The sequence below is a fragment of the Meles meles genome, chromosome 1 (genome assembly GCF_922984935.1).
Source record: "Meles meles chromosome 1, mMelMel3.1 paternal haplotype, whole genome shotgun sequence".
NCBI lineage: Eukaryota > Metazoa > Chordata > Mammalia > Carnivora > Mustelidae > Meles > Meles meles.
This window is the reverse complement of record NC_060066.1, coordinates 196,925,777-196,948,228: the sequence shown is the minus strand read 5'-3', so window position 1 is coordinate 196,948,228 and position 22,452 is coordinate 196,925,777. Positions and strand designations below refer to the sequence as shown.

At 43.1% G+C, this 22,452-nt stretch overlaps 1 protein-coding gene across 3 annotated transcripts in view; it reads left to right on the top strand.

Moving 5' to 3' along the window:
• Positions 1–3,265: 3,265 nt before the first annotated feature.
• The window catches only part of WDTC1 (WD and tetratricopeptide repeats 1), a 68,181-nt gene continuing 48,994 nt past the window's right edge, over positions 3,266–22,452 (top strand). The window contains exon 1 of one of the 3 annotated variants that reach the window (XM_046013549.1): positions 3,266–3,584. The gene's annotated coding sequence lies outside the window, so the exon portion shown is untranslated. The remainder of the gene's footprint in view (positions 3,585–22,452) is intronic. The other 2 variants (XM_046013539.1, XM_046013533.1) reach the window with 2 other exon arrangements.

The following is a 22,452-nucleotide window of genomic DNA, read 5'->3' as shown; positions in this document are numbered from 1 at the left end:
TATATTCCTATCTGTAGAAAAGAGAGAGTGCATGGGAGGGCAAGTGAACTCCTGGTAGAAAATAATTATTTTTATTTTATATTATTCTTTAAGAAAATAATTAATTTTAGCTGCAGCTATTATTTTTTAAGATTTTACTTATATATTTGAGCGAGAGAGAAGGGGGGTTGTCAGAGGGAGAGGGACAAGGACAAGCAGAGCCTGATGTGGAGCTCAACATGGGGTTCAATCCCAGAGCCCCAAGATCATGACCTGAGCTGAAGTCAGATCCTTAACCAACTGAGCCACCCAGGTGCCCCTCAGCTATTATTAATATTCTTCATCTTATTGATGAGGGAGTGGAGGCTACCTGAAAACAAAAGCATAAGCCGACACCCCCCCCCCCCAACCTCCCACCAGCCCCCACTCCTGGGTGGGACACGTATGACTTTCTTCCTGGAATCTCCCAATTGTCTTAATGTTAATACCTTGTTAGAACGGAAGACAACCTTAACTTGACAATGGCACCTGGCCTCGGGTATCTTGCAAGGATCTTTTAGGTGGGTCCTCTTTAGCATATGAAAGTTCTTTGAAACCTCCCTTTTCCTTACCTCCCCCAACCTGCAAGTATATAATGAGCCACTCCTCAAGACCCCTGTGCTACAGCTCTTTGTGCCAATGGCTGTTGTACCCGTTCCCTAAAAAGAACACCATTTTGCACCAAAGATGTCTCAAGAATCAGTGGTTTGGGCCACTGCCTTCGGCTCAGGTCATGATCTCAGGGTCCTGGGATCGAGTCCCGCAGCGGGCTCTCTGCTCGGCAGGGAGCCTGCTTCCCTCTCACTCTCTCTGCTTGCCTCTCTGCCTACTTGTGATCTCTCTCTGTCAAATAAATAAATAAAATCTTTAAAAAAAAAAAAAAAAGAATCATTTCTTGATCATTGGCTCCAGACCTCACTCCACCGAACCTCATCTATATTCCAAAACCTTACACTATCACCCATTCCCTACCAACAAAAGTTCATTCTGCCAACCATTATTTACTGTCTACTGTGCTAGGAGCCACAGGTACATCACCCACACTTCTCTGTTGGTATTTCTTCTTTTTTTTTTTTTTAAGATTTTATTTATTTATTTGACAGAGATCAGGAGTAGGCAGAGAGGCAGGCAGAGAGGAGGAAGCAGGCTCCCTGCTGAGCAGAGAGCCCAATATTGGACTCAATCCCCAGGACCCTGAGATCCTGACCTGAGCGGAAGGCAGAGGCTTAAGCCACTGAGCCACCCAGGCGCCCTCTGTAGGTATTTCTAAGAGCCCCTGTGACATGGCCTGCATAGAGCAAGGGTTTAAAACGGGAATTCTGGATTCAAATCTGGGTTTGAATCCCAACTGTACCACACTTCCTAGCTATGCAATTTGAGGATTGTTTAATTCACTGATAAGAACTTCTCTCTCGGGGCGCCTGGGTGGCTCAGTGGTTTAAGCCGCTGCCTTCGGCTCAGGTCATGATCTCAGGGTCCTGGGATCGAGTCCCACATCGGGCTCTCTGCTCGGCAGGGAGCCTGCTTCCCTCTCACTCTCTCTGCCTGCCTCTCCGCCTACTTATGATCTCTCTCTGTCAAATAAATAAATATTAAAAAAAAAATTAAAAAAAAAAAAAGAACTTCTCTCTCATGGTAAATACTCCACATATATTAGTTATTTTTCATTTTAATTGAGCCAGTGACCCTAGCCAGGCTTTCAGCCTGAGCCTGGGGAGCTATGGACAATTTCAGTTTTCTTCTAGTCCCAAAATTTATGATATTCTATATTCAGTGGAACATCTGTGGGGGAGACATCAGGAAGAATGACCCACATTTATAGGAGAAAAGCATTTCACAAAGCTGAATTCATAAGTAGGTTCTAACTCCTCCAAATGGGAAGAAATCACCCTTTGGGAGCTCACAGACTAATTTATATACTTGATGTGAGCAGAAGTAGGAAAAAAGCAACTCATGGAGTGATAAACATGGAACAAACACTGTGGATGGTAAATACACGTAGTCCTTCCTGAGAGTAGGTGCTGCCTGGTTCTCACTGGAAGGAGAGGTAGTGTTCCAAGACTCAGACTCTGGAGTAAGGCTGATCTAGATTCAAATCCCAGTTTGGTTCCAGGCTCTATGACCCTGGGCAAGTTGCTTTTAATCTCTTTGTGCCTCAGTTTTCTTTTCTTTTCTGCAAAACACCATAAGAGTAGGAGTATCTAAGAAATTGTACTCAATACAGTGGTGACATGGTAAATACTAAATAAAAGTGAATAACTGTTACCTGACAATGGCACCCACCCTATGGGTGAGTGCCAAGTTTCCATTCTCAGAAAATGATGACAATTTTTCCTTTTTCTGATCTGAGGTGCCTTATGGGTGGGGCCTGGTCTCTGCTTTCAGAAGTTACACCTGATGCCTCCCTTGTCACCTTGAGCACTTCCTTAGGACGGTGCCTCCTCTAGCAGACATGGCACTCCACTAGGCTGGAACTGCCTCTTCCTTAGAGGGGGGAACAGTAGTGCCTCCACCAGTTAGTCTCAGAAGGACCTCATCTCTGTGTCTTTCGGTCAGCCTGAGGGTTTCCGTAGTGTGTGGTTGGCTCCCCTCCAAGCCACTCGGTTGTAGGACTGATTACGTTTTATCCTTTCTTCAGGCCCAGGAGCAAGAGTGAGGAATGTGCCACTCAGCAGCCCCCCAGGGCAGGAAAGAGTAAGAGGAAGCTGGGCTCTGGGGGATCGGAGGGGGGGCATTGGGGCCCCTGCCTGAAAAGTCTCCCAGTTCAGGGGATCTGAGGAAGTCTTGGTGAGGCTCTCAGGAGACGGTGTCGGGCTCTGAGGGGCAATGGGTGAGTGTTAGGAGTGTTCAGAAGCAACGTGAGGGACCATTTTCCCTGGATGTGGGGTGGGAGGTGCGTCAGGGTAACTAATGGCAACTGGGCGGGGTAAGCCCACTGGGCAGGAGCTCTTCGACGGGGAAAAACTACGATTCCCAGGATGCCCTGGGGCTTAGCCCGGCTTTCCCGCCTGCCCACTGGCTGCGGGTCTGGCGAGCGCAGGAGCGGATTGGTCGCGGCAGTGCGGGGCTCCCCCACTAGCAGGTTAGTAGGCACCGCCGGCAGCAGACGTTGACCGGGCGCGCGGGGCGGGGGAGGGGCCCGGCTAGCCATTCTGGAAACCGCCGGACGCTCTCTCCGTAGCGTAGCCGCCGGCTGTGAGGCGCGGGGCGGGGGCGGAGACTGCGTGGCGCAGGCGCGGTGCTGGGCTTCTCCTGGGTCCCCAGACAGCTGGAGGAGATAAACAGAGGAGGAGGAGGGAGGGGAGTGCGTGTGTGAGAGCGCGCGAGGGAGTGTGAGTGTGTGTGAACGCGGGTGTGAGGCGGTGCGCAGGGGCGGGCGGAGGCGCTGTCCGGCCCCGGCCAGGCGCCGGGCGGGGAGCATGGGAAGGGGCTAGAGCTGCCCGGGGCCCCCCAGCCCCCTCCCCGGGATCCGCGCCCCCCCCCTCCCGGGAGAGGGGCCGGGCCCCCTGGACGGACATGGGCTCCTGAAGTTGCGCCGCCGCTGGTCCTGGGAAGAGGCCTGACAGGTACTGGTAGCCACCGCCCCCTGCCCTCGCCGTGCGCCGAAGCGAGAACCGGCTCCCGCAGTCCCGGCACACGGGCCGCCCGCTCTGGGCCGGCCGCAGCCTTGCCGGCCCCGGGGCCCTGAGGCCGCCAGCTTCGGGGCTCCGGGGTGTCCCGAGAGGGGGCAGGCCTCGCAGGGGCGAAGGGCAGAGTGGGCCGGGGGCGGGGTGGGGATGGAGGGCCGGCCGGGACGTGGGTGGTGGGGGAGGCTCTGGGAGTCGGTGGGGGGGGCTCTGCCAAGGGAGAGGTGGAAGTCATCCCATCACGGGACTTTTTTGCGGAGTTTTTGTTTGACATCTGATCTGGCGCGGGTCTCAGGAAGAAGGGGGCAGGTGGAAATGCCGGGAGGGCTACGTTGACCTGACCTGCTCTCTTAGTTTCCTGCTCTCCTGCTCTCGCTCTGTCTCGCTTGCTCTCGCGCTCTGTCTCTGTCTCTCTCTCTCTCCCGCTCTCTTTCTCTGAGTGAGTGAGTGTGTGTGTGCCCGTCCGTCCGTGGCCAGGCTTCTTGCAGCCGCAGATGCCTTCAGTGGCCCATCCTGGCACTAAGCAGAACTCCCAAGGTGTTTCCACCAGGCGACTGTAACGCCCTTACAGAGGGCCTTTACTTGGGAACGGGCTATTCAGTAGCCCACTTAAAAGGGAAATAGGAAGTGTAGAATAGGAGAGAGACTGAACCATCAGGTACCAAGTCTTGTCACTGAAAGCTGCAGTGGGACGCTCCCACTCCTTGCCAGCCAGATTGACTTTGCTTAGTGACCTCTGACTCTCCTCTGTAGGTGTACCACCAGGGACTCTAGAAAAGAAGTATCAGGGTGCCTGGGTGGCTCAGTGGGTTAAGCCGCTGCCTTCAGCTCAGGTCATGATCTCAGGATCCTGGGATCGAGTCCCACGTCGGGCTCTCTGCTCAGCGGAGAGCCTGCTTCCCTTCCTCTCTCTCTGCCTGCCTCTCTTGTGATTTCTCTCTGTCAAATAAATAAATAAAATCTTAAAAAAAGTATCAGGACTTATGACTAAAGTCTGACTGCCTAATTTGACTATTTTCCTCAAAGTCCTTTTCTTCTGTGACTTTTTTTTTTTTTAGAACTTCCTGAGGTAGTGGTAGAGCAACTTTAAAGTTTACTTCTTAAGTTTATGAGTTTAGAAACCTGATAGGGTGTCTGTAACTTCCCCATTCTTCCCAAGGATGGGGTAGATGATCAGGGTAAAGTGGCAGTTAAGTGTTCCCTTTTAACAAAGCCTGAAACAGTTTTCAGAAGAAACTATTCAGAGGACACCTCCAGACTCAAAGACGTTATGAAATCTCTGCCTAGGGCACAGGTATGCCCAGTGGTCTGAACGAAGCTTTTCTGTACCTTACAGTCCCTCCTAAGTGGCTAGTGTCTTCTCGAAGTGAAGGAACTGCTTACGGCTATTTCTGGATTGAATTGAATCTTGTCTGCTGAGTATAATAACTGGATCCTCTAGCGTAGACCGGGGAGTAACTAGAAAGGCTCGATTGGGCTGACAATGTTGAGACTTAACAGTGGATTTCCAGTGCAGGTTGTTGTATTTCCTTGGCAGATGGAGAAACATTTTCTGCCATAGTTTGTGATCCTGCTGCTTTAATACTGGGGTATTTTGACCTATTTGGGGACACTTATGTTCAAGCCACCTGTCAATTTGTAGAAGCAGTGCTTTGGGTCAATTCTGAAGAATAATAGAACAACAATCCGTATTTCTGCCTAAGACTCCTTCTCTTGGAGTTACTGAAAGGAAGAGAATATGTATAATGATTATGGTGATGGTATTAACATTGGCGATTTGCCACTTGGGGATTTTTAGAGTTGTCATGCAGCTGACAAATTTTCTAGCTGGAAGGAGCTCAGTAGTGACTCATGGGACATCAAATTAGGGTTTTTTTCACACACCTAGACTTCGGGAGCTGGAAAGATACAACCGAAGATTTTAAAGCCCTCTGCTAAACATCTTTGGACTTTGAGGGGCCAGCCGCTGCAGAGACCCAGGATTGTGACTTCAACAATTTTAAAATTATTTTCTCATTATTTTCTTCACTCCTTTTTGAATTAGGGAGTGTGGCCCACATGTGCAGTCCTGGGTCTTAAAGAGGGAATCATAAACAACATGTAATATGGTGATACTTACCTTTTTGGGGGGTCACTGATTGAATGATCCTGATTCTTTTCTTCTTTTATCCTTACCTTTCTGGATTCCACTGCATCTTTGGGCCGCTGTTGCAGAGGGACTCACATAACTCCTTGGCTACAAAACACAAGCCCTGGTATTTTCCATCAGAAACCATTCCCTTGGTGTTACATTTAATTGTGTCTAACTTTGAGAGATATTTACTAATTAGAATACATTCTAAGAAGTAACTGACTTTTATTGAGAGCCTGGTATATGTTGGGATGCGTGCTAGTGTTTTACTTTATCTAATTTAGCCTTTATAACTGCCTGTGAGTCAAAGATCATTTTCCCTGTTATACATAGGAAGATACAGGTACAGAGAGGTTAAATAACTTTCTTAAGGTCACGCAGCAAATATAGGAAATGTTTAGAATTCAAGCCAGGGCCTGTCTCCTTTGAGGCTGTGACGCTTGAAGATCTGAAAGGACCAATGCTAAGAGCCTGGGGGAACGCAAAACCTGCCTTCAAGTATTTGAAGAACTGTCATGTAGAAAGAGAAGTGGACTTTCTCTGTGTGATTCTGGAAAGCAGCACTAGGATCAAGGGATAGAAATTCCAAGAGAGGAGACGTTGTCTTGGTAGGAGAAAATTTGGCTTTCTAAAAGCAAAATCAGCCACCTTGTGAGGGAATGAGTTACTCATCATTGTAGGTATTCAAGCAGAGGCTCTTCCACTTCTTATAAAGGTTTTGGTAGAGGAGTTCATACTTATGTAGGTAACTGGACCAAGTAGTTATTCAGTATTTTAAACCCTGTTATTACATAGAAATGATGTCAAACTCCTGCCGTATCGATCTGTAAAAGAACTAACTCATATTTCATACTTACTGTGTGCCAGGCACTTGTTAGATACTTTTTCTACGATATTTCATTTAATCCTTAGATCCCCTATGAAGGAATTATCATTATCCCCACTTTATTAATTTATTTGTCACGGAGAGAGCACAAGCAGGGAGGGCAGTAGGCAGGGGGAGCAGCAGGCTCCCCACGGAGCAAGGAACCCGATGCAGGGCTCATGACCTGAGCTGAAGGCAGGCACTTAACCAACTGAGCCACCCAGGCGTCCCTCATTACCCCCACTTTACAGATGAGGAAACTGAGGTTCCAGAAAGTTAAAAAAAAACAAACAAAAAACCTGTTAGGTGACACAGCTAGAAGTAGGACTGATATTTGAACCTTTGTACCTTCTTCGCTGTGTAACGTAGGGTAAATCATGTGTTCTCTCTGAGCTATAGTTTCCTCATATGTGAAATGAAATTTGTGACGTGTCTTCCTGGTGGTGGGTTTATGAATATTAACTGATGTAATACACACTTTTTGCTAGACCTCACTGATTACCCTTGAGAGCCTGGGTTTGGGGTAAAAGGGTACCATTTTGTTTAGGGTGACACCCTGAGAATTCTGGGGTTCACTCTGTGTACTATTTGTAATAGCTGCTGACTCCTTGAAAGGCTTTGTGGCATTAGTGACTAATACCTTAAAAACTTGAGGCCTGAGTAAGAGGAGGGTTCAGCCAGTAGGTTGGAGTATAGGAGGCAGTGTCAGAGGTCTTAGGGGAAAAAATTCCTCGCCCTACTATAGAGTCAGATTCAGGGATCACTGTTTGCATTTTTATATTTAATATCTTACTTTAAAATGAACAAGGTCACAATTGCTAGAGCTGTGATAGAGCTGGATGCCAAGAATAATAACCCTTAATCCTCCCTGTAGCCATCTGGGGAGGTATTAACCCCATTTTCTTGGGGAATGGGGCAGAGCAGGATCAGACGTTACCCAGGTAGCTATCCAGGGGCTCTCAGGACATTGGCAGAATTTTATCCTTGTTCATAACCCCCTGATTCTATTTTCAGAAAGCACAAGACTCTGCTTTTCCATGTACCTTTAGAGAGCCTTTCTTAGAATGGGAGTCAGGCATTTCTGGTCTTGGAGTTTCAAGTTGAGCCCTCAATTGAGCCCTGAATATTTGTGTGCCAGTGGCTTACCTGATTCCTTCTTGAGTCAGACATCTGGATGTAACACAGCTGCAACTGAGTTGGAGAGGAAGCATTTCCACACTGATTGGCTTAGTTTTCTTTAACTTCTCTGCTAGAAAGAAAGTTACAGGGTGAAACTTCAAAGACTTCCCTATGAGAGGTACATTGAATCATGCCAAAATTTGGAAAGATACAAGTTAAAGGAAAAATCCAAGACTGCAGATGCTCCTATATATACAGCAAGAGAAGACAGCATTTTCAAAGTATGCTCCCTTTGTCTACCTGTTCCCTTTCACTACCTTAAGGTAATTGTGGCCCTAGGAAAAAGCAGATAAATTAGCTGTAATCACTGAAAAGCATTGTTCTAAAAACATCAAGAAAAATTTTTCACAAAGCACAAATGTAGAGAAGCCATGGAGATGAGTTTTCTTTTTCTTTTTTTTTTTTTTAAAGATTTTATTTATTTACTTGACAGATAGAGATCACAAGCAGACAGAGAGGCAGGGAGAGAGAGAGGAGGAAGCAGGCTCCCTGCTGAGCAGAGAGCCCGATGCGGGGCTCGATCCCAGGACCCTGGGATCATGACCTGAGCAGAAGGCATAGGCTTTAACCCACTGAGCCACCCAGGCGTCCCTGGAGATGAGTTTTCATCCAGAGTTTCCCACAAAGTAAAGCATTTCTTAGGATAGACTTCACAAAGAAAGCTTTAGCCAACCCCATACGAAGTCGTTTGAGCCAGGAGCCTTGAAGGTGGCAAAGAACTTTTCCAAAGGTGCTTTGTTGAGGGGCCTATCCTGCCAACCAAACCTTTCCCATATGCTGTCCTTGTGCTAGCTTAGTCCATGACCCTGAAATACACTTGTGAACTTTATGTTTGACACTGGCAGAATCAAGGTGATTTTGATTCCTTAGCTTAACCCTAAGGAATGCTAAGAGCTTCTTTGAGGTAACAGTGCTTGCACATGATCTGATTAAAAGTAGTAACTATTTTTTAGTTGTCAGTGACCTGGGTCTTAGAATTAAACTATCTAGTTTGATTCTCCATTTAATAACTGTAACTTTAGGCAAATTAACTTCTCTCCACCTCAGAGCTTTCATCTGAAATGTGAGGATAATAGTACCTACCTCATAGGTTTATGAGCAATCTGTCAGAACACTTAAGAAATGCTTTGGGGGCGCCTGGGTGGGTCAGTTGGTTAGGCAGCTTCCTTCGGCTCGGGTCATGATTCCGGGGTCCTGGGATCAAGCCCCACATCAGGCTTCCTACTCAGCAGAGCACCTGCTTCTCTCTCACCCTCTGCCTGCTGCTCTTACTTGTACTCTCTATCTCTCTGTCAAATAACTAAATAAAATCTTTAAAAAAAAAAAAAAAGCAGTTCATTAAAAGAAAGAAAAAAAGAAAGATGCTTTGAATGTTCCCTAAATATTTTTACCAGGCTTGGTATCAGGCATTTTACGTGTATGGCTCTTCATTCTCTGAAAGTAGGCATTATCGTCCTCGTTTTGCAGATTAGGAAGCTGAGGTTTAGAAATGCGGCCACACAGAAAATAGGTGGCAGAACTGGGATTTGAACCTTAGCTCTGTTGGACCCCAGCGCCCAACTCTTTATTTTATTATGCTACTTGCAGTGACCTTTATCCTTTGGAAGTGTATTTCTCTTCTATAGGATTGCTCCAGTAGGTAGACCACTGCAAATAGAGTGAAAGGAAACTTGCATACATCTTTTGCATAATTCAGAATGTTGAAAGGGGGCCAGTGGTCACTCTGGCTGGGGGCATCTCTCCACAGTGAGAGGCAGCATGTTCAGAGGAAAAAAATACAGATGACTGGGGTTCCATCTCCACTCTAGTGCTCCTAGGAGCGTGTTCTTAGAATTATGGGGTAGAGGCATTGGAAGAAGTTTTGTAGCTCATCTCAGAGTCTACCTCTCATTTTACAGATGGGGAAACAGTCTGAGAGAGTGAAACGCCTCACACAGGGTTTTTCAGCCAGTTAGAGGCAGAGCCCCTGCCTGGAGCACAAGATCCTAGATCCTGGTCCAATGCTTATTCCTCAGTACCACATAGCACTGTGCTTCAGTTCTCCTTTGTTAAAAGGGATGATAATAGCTTTCTAGCTTCCTCACAGGATTGTTGTGAAGTTCAAGGTAAAAGCATGAATGAAATGATCAGCACTCTGATAGGTATATAGCACTGTATGTACATAAGATCGTCATGCTGTCATTCATTCAGCAAGTACTTACTGGCGCCTGCTAAGCCTGCATCAGTCCTTGGAGACCTAGGAGGGTCAGTAGATTAATCAGATGAAGAGCTAGCCCTCAGGATACTTTTAGTCTTTTAAAGAAGAGAAGCCCCACAAAAATAATTATAGTTCAGGGCAGGAGACAGACAAAGAAAAGGGTGAGAACTGAATTTTCCCAAGTTCTGATTTTGAGGCAGAGAAAAGAAGAAAAGGGTTTGGGGACTTGATCTCTTCTTGAAATATAATTCATGTGCCATAACGTTTACCCTTTTAATGTATAGAATTCTGCCTTTTTTAATATACCCACAAAGTTGTGCAGCCTTCACCACTATCTAATTCCAGAACATTTTCATCATGTCCCAAAGATACCCATATGCTTTAGCTAACACAACCACGCCAGTCACTCCCATTTTCTTCCTCAATTCCAAGGAACCAGTAATATACTTTCTGTCCCTGTAGCTTTTGCTATTCTTTTTTTTTTTTTTTTTAAGATTTTACTTATTTATTTGACAGAGACCCAGCTAGAGAGGGAACACAAGCAGTGAAGTGGGGGAGGGAGAAGCAGGCTTCCCAGTGTGGAGCAGGGAGCCTGACATGGGGCTTGATCCCAGGACCCTGGGATCATGACCTGAGCCGAAGGCAGATGCTTAATGACTGAGCCACCCAGGTGCCCCAGCTTTTGCTATTCTTGACATTTCATATAAATGGATTCATAAAATATGTGGCCTTTTGTGACTGACTTCTTTCAAATAATGTTCTTAAGTTTCATCCCTGTTGCAGCATGAATCAGTGCTTCATTCCTTTTTACATCTGATTAATACTCGATTATATGGCTGTATCACATTTTACTTACCCATTTATGGACATTTACCATTGGTAGACATTTGGGTTGTTTCTACTTTAGGGCTATGAACATTGATTTATGAGTTTTTGTGTAGATGTATGTTTTCATTTTTCTTAGGTTATACCTAGGAGTGGAATTTCTAGGTCATATAGTAACTATATTTAACTTTTTAAGAGGAGGCTCCTTCCTTCCTCCCTTCCTTCCTTCCTTCCTCTTCCCCTCCCTCCCTCCCTTTCTTTCTTTTGAGAGGGAAAGAGGGAAGGGGTGGGGGGAAGAGGGAGAGGTAGAGAGAATCTTAAGAAGGCTCCCTGCTCAGTGCGGAACCCAACATGGGATTTGATCTTGAGACCCTGAGATCACGACCTGAGCCAAAAGCAAGAGTCGGACACTTAACTGACTGAGCCACCCAGGCACCCAGAGAGGAAGCTTTTCTTAAACACTTTTTCCTTATTGTCACTCATACTTAATAAGTATTTACAGTGTGCCAGTTATCCCGTATAATTAATCCTCACTGCATCTCTGAGGTAGGTGCTGTTGTTATCTTCATGTAGATGAAAAATAGCCAGTCTTTCTTGAGTGCTTACCACATGCCAGGTATTGTACTAAGTGTTTTGTAATGCATTATCTCATTAATGTTCCCAATAACCGTGTGAGGTAAAAAGTACTATGTATACCTACATGACAGGTAAAACAATTAACAAACAAACAAAAAACCCCCAGGAGCTTAAACGTAAATAATTTTACCCAAGCTCACACAACCTAGTATATAATAGAGCCAGATTCAGACTCATTTCTTTCAGTTTGAAGCAGGTTCCTAAGGGCTATTTCTATATTATTATAAAAACAATTAATGTTCGCAACTGAATACTTGGAAAGTACAGAGGAACAGAAAAAAATACATATATATATGTGTATATCACCTGTTGTCTTACCAGAGAGAAGACCACTGGCACATTTTTGATACATGTCCTTCTTGTTATAACATTGTAGGTATGTACACTTCTTCTGGGTTTTTTTTTTCTCCAGGGCTAAGATGGCTGTAGATATGTCTTAAATTCGATTTTCTCAAATCTGGTTTTGTGTTTCATTAATCAGTCTTCCATGTTTTGAATGGCTCTGTAATAAGAAAGATTTTTAAAAGGACTTTATTAGAGGGGCACCGACATGGCACAGTTGGCTTAAGTGTCTGAGTTTTGGTTTGGGCTCAAGCCATGACCTCAGAGTCATGAGATCAAACCCCGCATCAGACTCCACACTCAGCATGGAGTTTGCTTGAGATTCTCTCTCCCTCTCTCCCTCTGCCCCTCCTGCTCAAGCACTCTCTCTAAAATAAATAAATAATTTTTAAAAAGGACTTTATTAGAGAGAATTTCAAATATATATGAAGTAAACAGAATATTGAACTCCCATATATCTGTCCCTATTTCAATAACAGTCAAAATTCTGCCATTCTTATCTGTACCTCCTCTGCTTCCCACTTCCATTCTACTTTTTTTTAAAGATTTTATTTATTTATTTGACAGAGATCACAAGTAGGCGGAGAGGCAGGCAGTGAGAGAGGGGAGGAAGCAGGCTCCCTGTGGAGCAGAGAGCCCGATGTGGGGCTCTATCTCAGGACCCTGCCACCATGATCTGAGCCAAAGGCAGAGGCTTTAACCCACTGAGCCACCCAGGTGCCCCTCCATTCTATTTTTTAAGTAAAATTTACAAATATTAAAATTCACTAATCTTGATTGTGCAGTTTTGACAAATGGATATACTCATGTAACCCATTTCCCCAATACCCATGTAACCATACTCTCATCACTATATAGAACCTTTCTGTCACTCTAGAAAATTCTCAGGTGTTCTTTCATTGTCAATCTCCATGCACCCAAGCAACACTTTTTTTTAACTATATTTTTGCCTATTCTAGAACTTCATATACAGTTGACTCTTGAACAGTGTGGGGGTTAGGGGTACCAATCCTGCGCCCGTCCATGTAGTCAGAAATGTACATATAACTTTTGACTCTCCCCAACTTAGCTACTAATAGCCTTCTATTGACTGGAAGCCTTACTGATAACAGTTGACACATGTTTTGTATAAGTATTATAAACTGTATTCTTATAATAAAGTAGAGAAAATAAAATTTTATTAAGAAAATCATACATTTACAGTACTATACTGTATTTATTGAAAAGAATCCACATATAACTGGATGCACATAGTTCAAACTTGTGTTGTTCAAAGGTCAACGGTAAATGGAATCATACAATAGGTACTTTTTTTTAAAATTTTTTTTTTTTATTTGACAGAGAGAGAGGGATCACAGTAGGCAGAGGGGCAGACAGAGAGAGAGAGGGGAAAGCAGGCTTCCCGCTGAGCAGAGAGCCCGATGCGGGGCTCGATCCCAGGACCCTGAGATCCTGACCCAAGACGAAGACAGAGGCTTAACCCACTGAGCCACCCAGGCGCCCCTACAATAGGTACTTTTAAAAAGATGTTATTTATTTATTAGAGAGTGAGCTAGGGAGGAGCAGAGGGAGAGGGACAAGCAGGCTCCGTGCTGAGCACAGAGCCTGAGAGAAGGCTCAGTCTCACAACCCTGAGATCACAACCTGAGCCGAAATCAAGAGTCAGAACCAACTGAGCACCCAGGCACCCCAGTGTGCACCCAGGCACCCCTAGTATGTACTTTTTTATGTCTTGCTTGCTCAGAATATGTGAGATTCATCCATATTGTTACCTGTATCAGTAGTTCCTTTTTAAAAATATAATAACTTTGGGGCATCTGGGTGGCTTGGTTATCAAGTCTCTGCTTTGGGCTCAGGTCATGATCCCAGGGTCCTGGGATCAAGCCGGCAGCGGGCTCCCTGCTCAGTGGGGAGCCTGCTTCTCCCTCTCCCTCTGCCTGCTGCTCCCCTTGCTTGTGCTCTCTATCTCTGTCAGATAAATAAAATCTTTTTTAAAAAGTGTGATAAGGATATGGAGAAATTGGAATCTTGTACATTGCTGGTGAAATTGTAAAATGGTGCAGCCACTATGGAAATCCGTTTGGCCATTCCTCAAAAAAGTTAAACGTAGCATTACCATATGACTCAGGAATTCCACTTCAAGGTATATATATACACAAAAGAATTGAAAACAGGTAGTCAAACAGGTAATATATACGAATGTTCGTAGCAGCACTATTAACAACAGCCAGCAGATGAATGGATAAACACTACGTGATAATAGCAGTGCAATGTAATAGTATTCAGCCATAGAAAGGAACAAAAGTTCTGATAATGTGCTACAGTAACAGACCTCAAAATATTACGTAAGTGAAAGAAGCCAGTCACAAAAGGCCACATATTGTAGGATTTTATTTATATAAAATATAATTTTACATATATATCATATATAAATTTATATTAAAATTTTATTTAAAATCCTATATAAAATTATATAGGATAGGTAAATTCATAGATGCAGAAAGTTAATTGGTGGTTGCCAGGTATGAGGGGGAGGATGGAAGAGGGACTGACTACTTAATAAGTATGATTTTCTTTTGGTGAGATGGAAATGTCTTGGAACTACCTAGAAGTGATGGTTGCATAATACTGTGAGTGTACTAAATACCACTGAATTGTACACTTTAAAATGGTTAATTTTATATTATGTGAGTTTCACTCAAATTTAAATAAAAAAGGAAATACATATCCTTTAGCTATTACTACTCTAAACCGCATTCCCCCAGCCCCAAGGAACCACAGATCTATTTCTGTAGATTTGCCTATTCTAGGCCTTGCACATAAATGGAATTATAGACATCCCTCGATTCTTGAAAGTTCACATTATGCCACTTCACTTTTATGAAAGACAACATTAGCACCTTTTTCTTGCTAACCAAAGGAAATCCGAAGAGGATTTTTGGTTTTATGAAAAGGGTGAAAATCAGATACCGTGTTCATCATTTGTTTTGCAGTGAGTCCATTATAGAAGCAGTGCACACCCTGAGAAGTGAGGATGGCACCTCCCAGCTTCTCCCCTGGGAACCACACTCCGCATCAAGCCACCATAGCTTTGAACTCTGAGCCTCTGTGCTTTATCTTCATTTAGTTGTTTTTTGTTTTTTTTTAATCCGTTAGCAAGATGGTATCGGAAAAGCCCAAGAGGTTTTTTTGGGGGGTCTGGGAAAGCTCAAAAACTTTCTGTATAAACTAGTGGTAATTGCTTCTTCACTTTATGTCATTGCAGTTTAGGATAGATTTCATAGGAATGCTTTACTTTTGGATAGCTGGAGAAACCTGTATTCGGCTAGCATAATGTCTTCAAGGTTCACCCATATTGTAACACGTATCAGCACTTCACTGCTTCTTATGGCCAGATAACATTCCATTGTATAGCTACACCACGTTTTGTTAGTCCATTCATCAGTTGATGGGCATTTGGGTTTCTGCCTTTTAGCTATTATGAATAATCCTGATAACCCTTCTAGTACACACTATTGTATGGAGTTCCTTCAGCAGAAGTGAGAAAGTCATCCCACTTTGTGTGCCCCACCACCCTACAATGGAATCCCCAGTGTCAGCTTTGTCGCTTTGGTAGAGAAGGAAGTAAGGGAGAAATGTTGTAACCATGGCACTGCGCATAGATCAGGAGCTATCAAGTTTATTTGTTTGTTTGTTTTTAAAGATTTTATTTATTTATTTGACAGACAGAGATCTTAAATAGGCAGAGAGGCAGGCAGAGAGAGAGGAGGAAGCAGGCACCCTGCAGAGCAAAGAGCCAGATGTGGGGCTTGATCCCAGGACCCTGGGATCATGACCTGAGCTGAAGGCAGAGGCCTTAACCCACTGAGCCACCCAGGTGCCCCCGCTATCAAGTCTTAACTAGAGTTCAGATTTGGCTGATAACATCTGTTGAGCACCTACTGTAATCCAGGCACTATTTTGTACCTTCATATATATTTGATCACTTATTCCTCACAACCAATTGAAGTCGGTGAGCATCCCCATATTACACATGAGGAACTTGAAACTCAGAAAGGTTGAGTAACTTGCCTAAGTAGGTACTAATTGGTACAACAAGGGGGCTGGACTTCAGGCCCAAGTGCCTAAGTATTTTAAGTCTGCTTCCCTTTCTGCTACAATAACCAGAGCCCAACCAAGGACTGTGGCACACCTGAAATGGGTGGTTCCTCATGTTTATTTGGAAATTACCACTCAATCTTTGGTTCCAGGTGAGTAATCTTTGCCAGGTGTACTTTGTTCTAAGGCTTGTTAACCTTGGGCTATTATATTACTGATACCCTTTGCATTATGAAGTAGATTAATTCCTCCAAATTGAGCTGTTAAATGAATTTTCTTATTAGCTTCCTTTATAATATAGAGGTCTGCCTATGGAAGAAAAGTTCCAAATAGCCTGAGTTTTAGGGTTTTGCTTTTTTTTTAAAGATTTTATTTACTTGACAGAGATCACAAGTAGGCAGAGACAGAGGAAGGGAAGCAGGCTCCCTGCTGAGCAGAGAGCCCAATGTGGGGCATGATCTCAGGACTCTGGGATCATGACCAGAGCCGAAGGCAGAGGGTTTAACCCACTGAGCCACCCAGGCGCCTCCCAATAGCCTGAGTTAAAAGTTTGTAGAAGGGATAGTGTTAGGTGGTGACATGCTACGCATTTTAGGCTCTAAGAGTAGAATACCTTTTGGGAGGAGTATCTTATGCATAGCAGGTCATATTTTCTTTGTAACATTATGTCATATGTTTTCCTCTGTGCCTTTTAGTCATTTTTATATTTTTCATATTCCCAGACACTAGCTTCCTTCTTCCTCCTCTTATTGAGTGTCAACTAGAGCTGGCCCGCAGTATCCTCAATGACAGCAGATGCCATTCCTAAACCTTTGTACTTTAGCTAGAGAGATTTTTTATTGAGCTTTCATGTTCTGCAAATTAGCCCTCAGTGTCATTAGAGCTTTAAGGGTGAACATAAAGGTATACTCAGTTCACTGTGCTAGCCTTAGAATGAAGAATACACATTTAAAGTTGCTTGTAGTCTGTTACTGTCCTAGTTTTTTTGCTGGTGATTTACATATCTCCTTTCTTGCTCTCCTGCCATGTTTATTTATCTTTTAAAGATTTTGTTTATTTATTTGACACAGACAGTGAGAGCAGGGACACAAACAGGGTGAGTGGGAGAGGGAGAAGTAGTCTTCCTGCCTAGTAGGGAGCCCAATGCAGAGCTTGATCCCAGGACCCTGGGATCAAGACCTGAGCTGAAGGCAAACACTTAACGATTAAGCCACCCAGGTGCCCCTCCTGCCATATGTTTCATTTGTTTCCCCCACTGTCATTTTTGTGTTTTCTTCTAAGATGTATGAATAAATGAGTATAAATAAGATTTAATTTATTATTCCTATTGTTCCTTTTGAATTTACTGTCCTAGCTGTTCATTTTGGTCATTCGGTTAAATTAGCCCTTTTCAGTCTATCTGCTGTGTTAATGGTCACAGTAGCCTTGTGCTATTGATATATTCAATTCATGACAACTATATGAAGTGCTCTTGAAGAGAAGGGTCTGTGTTTGGCGGCTTCTTTGCTGTTTTTTCAAAGTCAAGTGTGGTGCTGGCATAATAGGCATTGAAAATGTTATCTTATGGATTCTTGAAGTCACTTATTTCAGTCTTTTGCATCTCAGCAGAACTGAACATATAATTTGCATACTGCACCAGAGATAGAAGTCCCCTCAATATAGTCTTTTCTGGTGTTTAATCATAAATATATATGACTTCCTTTCTTCAATTCCAAACATCTCCATCATGTTATTCCATATCTGTGAGTTCTCTTTGTTCTATAGAATTGACTATTCCAGAACACGCTTTAAAATAATGCTTTTAAAATTTGACTGTGATTAAATCTCCTCATATTCAAATAACTGTTCCTTTATTGATTATTTGTGTTTGAGAGATTTTTTAATCAAAGTATGAAACTGATTATGCCCCTTATAGATTTGGGGGTATTTTCTGCCTAATGTAAACCTTTTAAATAAATCTCTACTTAGAAGGGTTTCCAGTTATGCTTGCCTGCCTAAAAAAGTTTGTGGAAAGCACTGAATCCATGTTGCCTGAGAGAGGGGAGAAGGTGGGCTGTGCTCTAGAATGAGCTGTCTGCTGGTGTGCTACCATTTCTTCTCAGGATGGGAACAGCAGTGTTCACCAAAATACTGAGAAGTAGTTGTATTAAATTTGACATTTTGATTTTTAAACCTCTGCCTACCAGTCTGATACTGTATTAAATCCCACTTTCCATTTTACCATTTACCTGACTTGTAGTGAAGGTTTTTTATATTTGTCTACTTTCTCTGCTTTTTTACTACTTTTGTTCCTTTTAGTTTTTCTAAGTATGTACCTATCTTAGCTAACGTCCCTTGCCTTTGATTCTCTGATTTCTTAGATGCTGTGTCTTTCATCCCAGTCAGTATTCCCCCATGTCTAACCCAGTACCTGGTACTTGGTACAAACCAGGTTAATAATCTAGGAAAATTAATGAATGAGTAGTAACAATTTAGTTGACTCGTAGTGATCATTACTCTAGGAAATTATGTACCCTAGTAATTTATTCTCATATACAGAGTGGTTAAGAGTGTACATACAGCTCTGGTTAATAATAATATAAGTGAATAATATAAGTGAAGCCCTGCCCCAGCTTCACTTATTACCTGTGTGACATTGTGAAAATTGTTTCATGTCCGTGACTCTGTTTCCTTTTCTGTAAGATGATGATAGTAATAACATCCACCATACAAGCTTTTTGAACCAGTCTTCCCCTTAACAGTGTTGGTTCTCTCTCCTCAGAAGCAACCTCCCCAAATTCTTTGTGACTTCCTGTCATTCGTCTTTCAGCTTGATTGTCATCTGAGGGTTCCTCTGTTATCAGGCGGGATTTGTAGGTGTAAGCAACAGAAACCAACTCTGGCTGATTTTTGAAAGGTTATTAGGGAAACTCACAAAATATCAAGGAAGGCTGCAAAGCCAGGCTTGAAGAATGGGCTAGAACAAGGGAAGTTGGGTAGCAGCCAGGACTCTTAGCCAAAATCATTCACAGAACCAAACCATGAGGTCACTGCTGCCGCTTCTACGGCTTACACCATTACCACCAGCTGACTGGGCTTTACTGGCTACTATAGCCACACCTTGCTGCCAGCATGAACTCCCTCTGGTCCCCTGATTCTCTAATACCAGATCCCAATAAAGGTCTGGGGCTGATGTGTCTGGTTGGAACAGCCTGGGCCATATGCACGCACTCTAGCTCTAAGGGACCTCAGAGAATCTTAATCTCTGCCATTCCCACCTCATAGTGGGAGGCATGCTGTCTTCTGCCAGACTACTGGGTGGGAGATTCCCATCTTACAGGAAGGGTTTCAAATGCTGAGCAGCTAGAAAACTCCACAGATGTGTACTTCATCTTCTTTGACCTCACATCTAAAAGTAACCCTTCAGTCACTTTAATATCAACTTTTTCTGTTTTCATCACAGCACTTTTCCCTACTGGATATGTTCTTATTGTATTTGTATTATTATTTATTATCTGTCCCCTCCTCCTAGAATGTCAGTACCATGAAATTTAAGGAACTTCTGTTCACTGCTATATCCCTTGGGCCTGGAATACTGTCTGGCATACAGGAGAAGTTTCTTGTGCTCATTTATGAGCCCAAGAATGAATAAATATATAAAGCCATTAGCACAATTCCTGGTATATAGTAAGTGTGTATTTGGCAACTTACTATTTCTTAGGAGATAAAATTATTTATATTCTTTTTAATTTAAATTCAATTAATTAATGTATAATGTATTATTTGTTTCAGTGGTACAGGTCTGTGATTCATCAGTCTTATATAATACCCAGTGCACATTGCAACACATACCCTCCCCAGTGTCCATCACCCAGTGACCCCATCCCTCCAGCCTCCTCCCCTCCAGCAGTCTTCAGTTTGTTTCCTGAGATTAAGAGTCTCTTATGGTTTGTCTCCCTGTCTGGTTTCATCTTGTTTGATTTTTTCCTTTCTTTCCCTATGATCCTTTGCCTTGTTTCTTAAATTCCACATATTAGTGAGATCATACAATAATTGTTTTTCTCTAATTGACTTATTTTGCTTAGCTTAATACCCTCTAGTTCCATCCACGTTGTTGCAAATGGCAAGATTTCCTTTTTATGGCTGCATAATATTCCATTATATATACACCACATCTTCTTGATCCATTCATCTGTCAATGGACAGCTGGACTCTTTCCATAGATAGGCTATTATGGACATTGTTGCTATAAATGTTGGGGTGCAATTGCCCCTTTGCATCACTACATTTGTACCTTTGGGATAAATACCCAGTAGTGCAATTCCTGGGTCATAGGGTAGCCCTATTTTCAACTTTTTGAGGAACCTCTACTGTTTTCCAGAGTGGCTGCACCAACTTGCATTCCCAACAGTGTAGGAGGGCTCCCTTTTCTCTGCATCCTCACCAACATCTGTTGTTTCCTCACTTGTTAGTTTTAGCCATTCTGACTGATGTGAGGTTGTACCTCGTTGTGGTTTTGATTTGTATTTCCGTGATGCCAAGTGAGTTGAGCATTTTTTCATGTGTCTGTTGGCCATTTGGATGTCTTCTTTGGAGAAATGTCTGTTCATGTCTTCTGCCCTATTGTGATTAGATTATTTGTTCTCAGGGTGTTGAGTTTGATAAGTTCTTAATAGATTTTGGATACTAGCCCTTTCTCTGATATGTCATCTGCAAATACCTTCTCCCATTTTGCTGGTTGTCTTTTGGTTTTGTTGACTGTTTCCTTTGCTATGCAAAAGCTTTTGATCTTGATGAAGTCCCAATAGTTCATTTTTGCCTTTGTTTCCCTTGCCCTATGGAGACATGTCTAGCAAGAATTTGCTACAGCTGAGGTCACAGAGGTTGCTGGTTGTGTTGTCCTCTAGGATTTCATGGATTTTTGTCTAACATTTAGGTCTTTCATCCATTTTGAGTCTATTTTTGTGTATGATTTAAGGAAATGGTCCAGTTTCATTCTCCTGCATGTGGTTGTCTAGTTTTCCCAACACCATTCATTGAAGAGACTGTCTTTTTTTCCATTGGATATTCTTTCCTGCTTTGTTGAAGATTAGTTGACCATAGTATTTATATTCTTTTTAAAATAACATTAAATAAAAAACGTTGTACCTACATTATATCATTTGACCTTTTTAGTCTTCCAAGAAAAAGGGTGTTGGGGTGAAGCATATGGGCCTTTTTCTGGTGAGGCATATGTGGCCCCTTCAGTGTTTGTTCTAGTTCTTCCTGTGCCTGTAAGACACAGCAGTGAGAGCCTGTATGGAGAGACTGAGATTTGACCAAGGCCACATAGCTTACTTATTATTACCAGATATACTCACTGACTTTAGTGTTCCTTCTGTTACGATAAATCTCCCCCTATATTCTTGGTGATTGTGAGGGAAATTATTGTTGGGTTTTTTTTTGGGTGGGGGGAGGTTAACCATTATATCACAAAGCAGAGCCATAAACGTAATTGCAGGCCAGCGTTAGTGTATGCCAGTTTGTCCAAATTCACATTTTTAATTTGGTGGCTTGAGACCCCTAGGAAAGTTATCATGAAAGCATAGTTGTTCCCAGTTGGCATCCCTAGGTGTTATTCATGGTCACAGGTTTTGTGATCCTAAACAGTGCCAGTGGCTTACATATCTCCCTGGTAATGCTCGCTAAGATGCAATGCTGGATGTCTTCCACATTATGGGGAAGGCTCTTGAACTTTTAAGAGCTTCTTATCCCAAAAGACATCATTTTGATGTATTTGCATAAGCCCCAAAAAACTCGGGCTGAATGGGAACATCTAATCAGGTGGCAGGATTTTTATTGTCCTACTGTGTGCCTAATGCTAAAGAAAAAAATCTGCAATAACAAAGTGTTTATATAGAGTTTCTTTTGTGATTAAATGCCCAAGGAAAAGAAGGAGTCTGCTTACAGATCAGGTGGAGAGATGATTTCAGGAGGGTGTGCTAGGAACCTGGAGGGGTACAGCTAATGGAAAACCAAGGCCAGGAGATCAAGAAGTGGTCTTAGGAATCCTGCTGGCTTGGAGGGTTGGCAGAGAGGCTTGGCCATGAAATCCATCATCACAGCCATACTGGGGAAGAAAGACTAAACTTCCTGTGTGGCTTCAGTGGTGGAACCAGGACCAAAAGTTGGAAATAACAGGGAGCAGAACTTTCTTTCAAAGCCTAGTGGGGTTTTTTGGCTCTAGCATTCTTTTTTTTTCCTTCTTTTTTTCTGATTTCAATATTAATATGCTTTTGTAGAAGAGAATTGAAAATATCACAAAGCAGAAGGAAAAAAATCAGTCATACAGGTATTCGAAGATGGCTATTGTTATATTTCCTTTTTTATTTTTTTGAATATTTTATTTTTATTTATTTATATTATTTGTGAGAGAAAGAATGCAAGAGAACACAAGCAGTGGAGAGGGAGAAGCAGGCTCCCTGCCAGCAGGCAGCCCTTTGCGAGGCTCAGTCCTGAGTTCATGACCTGAGCTAAAGGCAGACGCTTAACCGATTGAGCCACCCAGGTGCCCCAT